Source organism: Hipposideros armiger, unplaced genomic scaffold, assembly GCF_001890085.2.
Source record: "Hipposideros armiger isolate ML-2016 unplaced genomic scaffold, ASM189008v1 scaffold_206, whole genome shotgun sequence".
Classification (NCBI taxonomy): domain Eukaryota; kingdom Metazoa; phylum Chordata; class Mammalia; order Chiroptera; family Hipposideridae; genus Hipposideros; species Hipposideros armiger.
In genome coordinates, this window is record NW_017731556.1 from 1,845,271 (window position 1) to 1,854,863 (window position 9,593).

The 9,593-nt window shown below is 38.2% G+C and overlaps 1 pseudogene; it reads right to left on the reverse strand.

Annotated features, from left to right (window-relative positions):
- Positions 1-8,106: 8,106 nt before the first annotated feature.
- LOC109388761 (nuclear cap-binding protein subunit 2 pseudogene) lies at positions 8,107-8,555 on the reverse strand (annotated as a pseudogene).
- Positions 8,556-9,593: the final 1,038 nt, after the last annotated feature.

Here is a 9,593-nt window from a genome sequence, read left to right on the forward strand (position 1 = left end):
GAAAGGAAAGAAAAATAGAGGAGTAATCAGAGGGAATTCCAAGACTTCAACTCTGAAACAGTATGCTCTCACTGACTCATCCATGATTTATTGAAGTTTAAGGCTTTTTTTAAATTTATTTAATGGGAAATACGCTTGATGGTAAATCCAGCTTAGTCACCTTGATAATATTTTGATCATTAATTTTAAAACTTTTAATCTCTGTTGATTAGTGCAGATAAGTTCAAAGATGTAGGAAGGCAGGTCCAGAATATAATCTATTTGTTTAGAATGGCCATTTGTTTCACATCAATGAATGTACTTCAGATACTTAAAATACACGTTGGTTTCTTCATTCAACTATGCAATTACCCAAGGCAGTAAGTCAGTCTGCTTCTCAATATACTCTCTCATTCTTCCCACACACATCTGCTGCTTTTAAGGATATTTTAAAGATTCCATCTGGACAAGACATACTGCATCTCACCTACCTCAAACCAATAACAACAACAAAAAAAACCCCACACCTCCTCCTCAAGGCGCCAGGGCACTTCCTCTCTTTAGTTTTAAAATAGAGTTTCTCTGTAATATTTTATTTAAGGGTGTTAGTCTAAAGGAAGATTTCGCTCCTTTGCAAACTAGATAGCAGCTCTCTACTAAAAAGAGGGCACATAATTAGGAATAAAGCTAGTGAAAGATGTACAAGACCACCACAAAGAAAACCACAAAACCTTACTGAGATAAGGTTAAAGAAGCCCTAAAGGAATGGAGAAATATGCTATGCTCCTGGAAGGTGCCATGTTGCAAAATGTGAACTCTCCCTACATTGATTATAGATTCAATGTTATTTCAATTAATAATCTAAATTATTTGGGTAAAATTTGGCAAGCTGATTCTAACGCTAAATGGAAATGCAGAAGGTCATGAGGAGTAAAAACAATTTTGAAGAATCAAGTTGAAGGACTTACACTACCAGATATCAAGATATATTGGGTTGTAGGAAAAGTCATGACATATTTTTTCGATGTTTTTTGTTGCAAAAATGTATCATGACTTTTCCGACAACCCAATAGTTTATAGTTATAGTAATTAAAAGCGTGTGGCAATTGGTGTACAGATCGATAAACAGGCCAATGGCGCACAGAGCCCAAACACAGACTCACACATCAATAGTCATCTGACTTATAGCAAAGCTGCCATTGCCATTCTTTGGGCTAAAGAATGGATGGATATTCACATTAGAAACGATAAGCTTTGACTCTTACCTCACACCATACACAAAATCACTATCAGATGGATCATAAATGTGAAAAGTAAAAATGACAAAACTTCTAGAATATAGCATAGGAGAGTATCTTCATGATCTTGGATTTTGTAAATATTTCTTAAAAGGGTAAAAGAAAGCAAGAAAGGATGCACACTAATGAAGCAGATTAATAAACTGAGTTCACTGAAAGTAAGAATTTCATTTGATCAAAAGACACTGTAAATACTGAAGATAAGCCATAAAGAGAGACCACTCAAGTTTTAAAAAGGGCAAAGGACTTTAACAGGCACTTTATAAAAGAGGTTACTCCAATGGCCAACAAACAAATAAAATATTTAACAAAATTAGTCACCAGAGAAACACAAATTAAAACCACAGTGAGGTATTACTGCATACTAGAACAGCAAAATAAAAACAATAAAATAAATCAGAAAAAACATTAACACTATAAAGCATCGGTGAGGATACAGAATAACTGGAACTCAAACATTGCTAGCAGGAATGTAAATTTGGAAAGCTACTCTGGAAAACTTTTGGGCAGTATCTACTAACCTAAACATGTTTATCCTATGGCCCAGCAATTCTACTCCTAGGCAGACATGCACATACTACAAGCATGTTCAAAGATGCATTAGTCTTTTTTTTTTTTTAATTGGGGAATTGGGGGAAGGGGAACAGACAAGTTGCTGTCCTTTTGTTCTTCAGTCTAGTTGTGGAGGACGTTGCTTCACTGGCCCAAGCTGGCACCATCATTGTGCTCTTCCCGGGCGAGGCAGATCAGTCGCTGGCTTCTGGACGGCTGCTCACAGTGGCTGCTGGCCGCTCACGCTGGCTGCTGGCTACACACGGTAGCCTATGGCAGCCCACTGCAGCAGGGGCTGCAGCCTATGTCGTCGCCAGGGACTCACGGCAGCCCAGCTTCAGGTTGAGCTGTTGTTCAGCACCTTAGCTGTAGAGGGCAGTGTCACTGGCCCTCATATGTGGAATCTGAACCGGGGCCCTCTGGCGTCCCAAGCCAGCTCTTACTTAACCAACGCGCCACTCGGCCAGCCCAAAGATGCATTATTCTTAACAGCTTAAAACTGTCAATAACCCTAAAGTGCATCAGCAGTAGGATGGAAAGTAAATTTAAAACACGTAATATGGAATTCTACACAGCAATGAAAAAGAACAAAGTACCGCTATATTCCACCATGTGGATGAACCTCACAAGCACGATACTGAACAAAAGAAGCTACAGAGAGCACAAGTTGCATGATTCCATTTCTATAGACTTCAACAATGTCTACAATGATTGAAGTCATAATGGTTATCTTTGAAGAGCTAATGACATGGAGGGGACACAGGGTGGCTTCTGGGGTGCTGGTGTTTGATATCTTAATCTGGGTGGTGGTTACACAGATGTGTTCCTTTGTAAAAGTTTTTTGAGCTACTCATGTATGATTTGTGTGCTTCTCAGTATGTCTGTTATGCTTAGTGAATGAATAAATGAATAAATGAATAAGTGAGTGAATAATTAAATTTATAAATAAACAGGACATAGTAAGATGAAGTCAAGTGTATGGAATCATGGCATTCCACACTAGCACACCTATAGTCCAGGGGTTTAAAAGACATTTTGAACAGTAAATACCTTCACAAGCTAAAAACCTATGTGTATACTACATATAGGTGTCTGTTTGGAGCTGGCTAAGGGTAGTGCTAATATCCTCACATACAGTGAGAAGTGTAATTTTATACACTAGGGCCAGAGATTCTGGGCCCCATTCAGCTGAAGTTATTAAGTGAGAAGTCTCTGAGCGGCAAACTGCCCTTCTGGGTGTTTTTGGTTTTTTTTAATTTTTTTTTTTTTATTCCTAGAAACAGAGGTTAGATCAGGGAAGAGGAAAAGCAAGGAGTTCTATTTCACTTGTGCTATCAAATAGACACCAGAACATCTGACCATCATGCTTGGAAGATATAGTCTTTCCAAGCCTTTCCCCTTGGTTTTCGGTTTCTCAAGATACTGTCTTAAATTGAGTCAATTTTTCTTAAATACTACGCAGCAAGTAGAAAATCTTAAAAACAGTTTCTACCTTCACATTTCTAGTAGAGTAAATCTGGAATGTTTGGAAAGCAGATTTGAGTCTGTGTCTGTAATTCGCACTCTCGTTATAGTAACGTCAAGCAGGAAATGCAGCAGGGGGAAGCCACTGTGGAATCACCTCTGACCACAAAGGATATGATCTTCTCTGTCCTCTGAAAATACTTTTCCCTTCACTGTAAGGTGAGCGATGTAATTCAGCATGAAAGCTTCTGTGCAGCCATTTTGACAGGTCTAAACGTTTCAGCAAAACATATAACTGCAGGTTAAACAACAGTAATTCCAGGAAACGAGTTTTCAAAGGGAACTTTTATGTAAAACCATGCTACCCATCATTTACTTAAGTGGTCCAGGAATTGAATTCAAGAGTTTGTTGTTTGCTTCCCTCTTTTAAAAGAAACACAACCAAACCCACACAAAAAAACCACAGGAACTGAAACACACAAAAGATACTAAGTTAAAATTGTTTCCATGGTTATGATAAAGGACATTTTAGTTGATCTCCAAGCTTTCAGAAAAGACTTCCGACTTGGGGTTTCCAAGAACTATTACAGAAGATATTCCTTCCACTTCTGACCCAGAATTCTACCCCTCTTGCCTTGTACTTCTGTCATTTCTTCATCTTCATAGTTTCCAACAAGGCTCCGCCCCTCAGCTTTTCAACCACTTGGTACAAAGGCTAAAACTCAGGTAAATAGATGCTGAGGTTTCCACATATGGCCAGTCTGCATATTCTTTGTTGCTTGCATTTTGGGGGGGAAAGTTTTCCAGTTTACTTTGAAATAACTACATTTTCACTTATAGTTCCAAAATATCTCATTTCACTCACATATCATTATAATTCTGTATCCCCACTACTACCATTACCAACCACTACCAGCAGAAGCAACAACATTGTTTTCTAACAATTTGGGTCTGATGTCCCCTTAGACTGCAATAATTTTGAGCTCAGGGGCTGCGTATTATTTATTGTATTACCATAACCTAACAGAGTGGTAGGTATTCAGAAAGTTTTGTTGTGAAATCAAGTAAACTAATAAAAAAATGACCAGGTTTTTCAATGCTTTTGTGTTGATTTTTAAAAAATGTGTAATTAAATGATACTTTCTGAAAGAACAGATTCACTGCTAATAGATTAAGACACACACACACACATACACACACACACACACGCTAGATATTGATGCCTAACACGTACACAAATCTTCATGACTCTGGGATAATATAAAAAATAAAGTGTTAATCCAATGTATAAAGTTTTACTTGTTTATTTGTTTTAGTTTGGTTTTAACTTTGATAAAAAAAGATTAATTTGATATATCTACATCTATCTCTGCTCATAACTAACCTTTGTATTTTATTAAGTCATACATCTGTTAACTAAACAAGAAGTAAGTTGTATCATGGTGATAAAAAATAATATCAACCAGTATTATTTTATCTGGGACACTTATCCATGCAGGGCCACAAGGTTAAAATGAATACAATGATGAACAATTAATATAATCTCCCACTGGGTATGCTTTATCTATGGTCTTAAAAAATATCTGAACAGTCCTGAAATAATTTCCATTGAACATCTCCTGGCTGTTTTAAGTCATTCTTCTGGCTGAAAATGTTTGCTCAGACATTAATTCAGGAGCCACAGTAGGGTTTCTATGGTGGACATGTGAGACAAGCAGTTCTGGACTCTGTCTCCCCAATTTTCAGGGCCCCATCCTCATGTTGTCTCCAGCCCTTGCAGACCTCGACCTGCTCAAAGCTCCATTCTAGAAGGAATTCAGGCCCTTAAGCATGGTCTTTCTCTCCCCAACCCTTCCAACTTGCTTCTCTTTTCTCTAACCAATAATTCCCCAGAAATCAGGCTAAGATGGTAGAAGGCAAACAAGGTGATTATGTAATTAGAGTAACTCACACAATGCTGTGAATTATTGATAAGTATCACCCTTGCAGGATACTTGTACTTTAATTGATGGGATGTGCTTGCCAGTATTTTTTTAAGCATCGCGTTCAGTGGTCTCCCTGGTGCCTCTACATGTGCCATCTCACTATCACCTTATCCCCTAAAATAGAAACTTGAAGAATGAAAGCCAGCAACCTAATATCTCACTTTTATAAACTTACCTATGCCAGCTATTTAAAGCAGCTTAATATCAGTATAAATAAAAAGTTACATTAAAAACAAAAGCTTCTGAGATACACATACAAAGATGATACAAAATAAAATTCAAAGTTTTATAATGGTAAGCATAAATTAATTATTTAAGGCCATAAACCTTAAGTACGATCATATTATTGTAGTCTCCATTAGCATCTTATAAAATCTTTATGGGGTATGTATATATTGCTTGCCTTTTAAAACAAAGGGAATAAAGACAGAGCAGAATGTTAAAGAAGCACTCTTAAAATTAGGAGGCTTTCACTAATATTTTTAAAAATATTGACTCCTATTATTTCCTTATCTCCTAAAGTAAATCAATGCTTTTTTTTTTAGATTAAAGTTATGGCCAAAATGTCAACTTCTTCTTTTCCTGCTTTCCTTATAAAAATAATTGATAGCATTTTCTATCCAAATCACATTGAGATAAAATACTAAAATCAAAAGAACATTTTTTTTAAGTTGGTCCAACTTTATTGAAATCTGTTACAGAAGACACAATTCAAATAGAATCACTGTCGGTGATTTTAAGGCCAGTAGAAATTTGAATCATGTTTTACTACAAAAGAATACAAAATATGCTAATTCAAACTACAGTGTAAAAAGAAATTTAAAAAATGAATAGTATGGGGCATGAATGAATGCAGCCAAGTGGCGCATTGGTTAAGAGCTGGCTTGGGATGCCAGAGGGCCCCGGTTCGGATCCCACATATGAGGGCCAGTGACACTGCCCTCCACAGCTAAGATGCTGAACAACAGCTCAACCTGGAGCTGGGCTGCTGTGAGTCGCCGGCGACGGCGGCGTAGGCTGCAACCCCTGTGGCAGTGGGTTGCCATGGGCTACCGTGTGTAGCCAGCAGCCAGTGTGAGTGGCCAGCAGCCACAGTGAGCGGCCGTCCAGAAGCCGGCGACTGATCTGCCTCACCCGGGAAAAGTGCAATGATGGTGCCAACTTGGGCCAGTGAAGCAACGTCCTCCACAACTAGACTGAAGAACAAAAGGACAGCAACTTGTCTGTTCCCCTTCCCCCAATTCCCCAGCACTGTTCCCATCCCCCAATAAAAATCTTTAAAAAAAAATGAATAGTATGTCCTCATGGAATTAAAGATTTGCAAACATTTTTTTCCCGAAGCACTTAAAAGCAGTTATAGCTCTTTTAAAAATTCAAATAACCAGTTTCAATTTAATGAGAAAAACCTACACTTACTGTAGTGTCAAAGATGTTCACATTTGAGATACTTCAACCCCAAGTTTCATAAACTACAGGAAGTTTGGAGATAATCTGTTGCTAGATGAAAAATTTTCACTTATGTCAGGGAAAATTATACTAGATTAGCAGTTTTAAATGAGCAGTAGTTCTTATAATATTAGAGAGAAATCACCTCTTTCCTTAGAAATGCAAAAGAAATACTCTAGACTCCCCTTTCTGTAGAGACCATCAGTGCACTATTAAGGCTCTGGAACTCAGCAAGCACAGTTAGGGAAAAAAAACACAAGACAGGCTTCAACATGAGAAATGGCCAAAAAAACACATTTCCTGAGGTAAGTATTTTGAATCGTGTTTTTTCTTAGGTATTCTCTTGATCTTCAAGCTCTTTTGAAAGCCATTCCATTCTCAAGATCACTCTGAAAATGAAAAGAATAAATCTAATGGTCCTCATGGCAACCTTCACTGTGTCAAGGTAATGTTTTAACTCGTGTCCACTGATATTTCATCCCCTTTCCTACTGACGGTGTCCCCCACCACCCTCAGAGCATCTGAGGTTCTCTGTAATACAAACCCTGGCTTTGTTTAGCTTTAGGAAAAACACATCCTTTGAAAACTGTGTTTGGTAAATACTCTTCAAGTCCTGTACCTAATTTCCTGATATACCGGGGCTGCCAAAAACATGTATACACGTGGCTTGTATTCATCTTTTGTTATCCGTATATATTATTATAATTTTAATACAGTTTTTCCCTTTCTTAAAATGTGTATACATTTTTTGGCACCCTCTGTGTAAAGCATGGAAGCAGGTGGTATCCCGTGTCTAAGGCTCACTTTGCAATGATTTAGGGAGTCTCTTCACTCCTAAGTTTGCCTTTAGAGATCAGAAAAAACTCAGTTGTGAAACATCTGTTCCTGGCTTAGAGCAAAGTTATACAACGCAGCAAAACTCCATTTATTAAACTTCATCTTACACTATGGTGTACTCTTATGGAAACTTAAAATTTTAAAAATAATAATTCCAGGCCTCAATGTAAACCAGGAACCTACTTAGGTGCAAACATAGTAAACATATGTAAAATTTTTTCCTGTCTTCCTAAAACACGTATGGTGTTTTTGACTGAGAGATCAACATTATAGATCAAATCTCCTGCCAAAGAACACAGTTTTTGACCTGGTAAGAAAATCACTCTGGTAACTTGACACATGGCCCATATTCTAAGAATATGGAATTAAAGGCATTCTTTTGAATTCTATTCTTCAATAATTTTCAGAAGGAAACTATGAAGAGGCTTCCGGTTCAGGAGAGACATTGATCAAACCCTGGTGAAAGTGGGCAGGTTTGCGCACTTTGGGTAGTGTATGTCAAATTCAACAGGCCAAAGGAGGGAGTTTGAGGGGGCTCTCACTGCTCAGAAACCAAGTTTTCCATAGCCCCATCTCCCAGCATCGCAAGTCCTGCCGATACTTATCTCGTACCTGCCCCCCAGGCCATCCACGGCCGTCCTGAAAGCCTGCATCCCAGGCTGCGCGAATCATGGGTCATCCGTTTCCGTGTATGTAGTGCATGGCAGTTTTCAGCATCTACTTTTGAATAGTATTCCACAAAGCAGAAACCACATGCTGTTGTCTTTATTTTATCTAGGCCCATAATGATTTTCTTTATGTCACCACTTTTGCTGAAGAGTTCATAGATGCGTTCTTCAGGTTGTATAAAAGGAAAGGTTCCCAACACACAATGTACAGCTTTTCATCAGTAATTTTGCCTGTTCTTTATTGTCACTTATAAGTGCTGGTCCCGGTACTGGCTCCATCCCATGTAGGAGTCGCTGGGCAGCACCTTCAGGAGGCCACTGGACATAGCAGAGAAATGGGTGTGGATGGACACTGCCACTCCAGTGACATCGAGCCACCGGTGTTGGTGCAACAGAACAGAATATTTTTAATGAAAACAAAACTCCAACCATCTCTGAGATCAAAGTAAACAAGCTGGGTCTATAAGCCACATGTGAAGAGCAAAGTAAAGACTTCTTCATGTAAATCAATGGGAAGACCTCTTCATGCAAAGCTTATGGTTCAGGGGATCCACTTGGCAGTTGACATTGGAAGAATACAAGGTACTAGCACAAGCAGTGGCAAAAGCTAAGCTAATGCAGTGAGTGGGTGGCGTCAGGGCCCATGGGTTATATACATGTGCATTGAAAGTTTCAACAATGCTGATTGAAGCTATAGAAAAGGTAAATACATTTTAAAATCAGTATGACCCCCACTGTCAAAAAAAAAAATTGTACTTGTATGGAACTCAACTTTGGCCGAATTTTCTCCAAAAGCTGGCCACAGGTCTGCGAATAACACACATGTTTTGGTTTAGCACTGGGCCTCCCAAACAACAAAGCAGGTGAAATTCCACAGAGATACGCTTCTAATAAATCATTCTGTCAGTTAGACAGTAACATTTACATATCACTCTTCCAATTCCTAATTGGTTAATCAGTTGCAAGACCAAATTACACAGTACTGAAGGCAGTAAGAAACACAGGCATGTAAACAACATCACAATGGCTCATTGTACTGTCAAGTTTACTCTACTTAAACATGCTATTTTATTTGGGTAAAGAAAGCCTCATAATGATACCATTTTTATGAAGGCCTTAATCAAGCAAAACTAACCAACACAATGTATTGTTTAGGAGTACATGCTATTTTTTTTTTTAAGGGAGTGATAAACACAAACTTCAGGATGGCAGCTACCTCCAGGCAGAAAGTAGAAATATGGGATGGGAAGGCAACTGTAGTAGCAAAATTGATTTTATAAATATGCTTAATAACTTAAATACCTATTGACTATACTATCTTACGGTTATCATTGTTTCCACGATTGACTTTTGAGAAAAAGTCT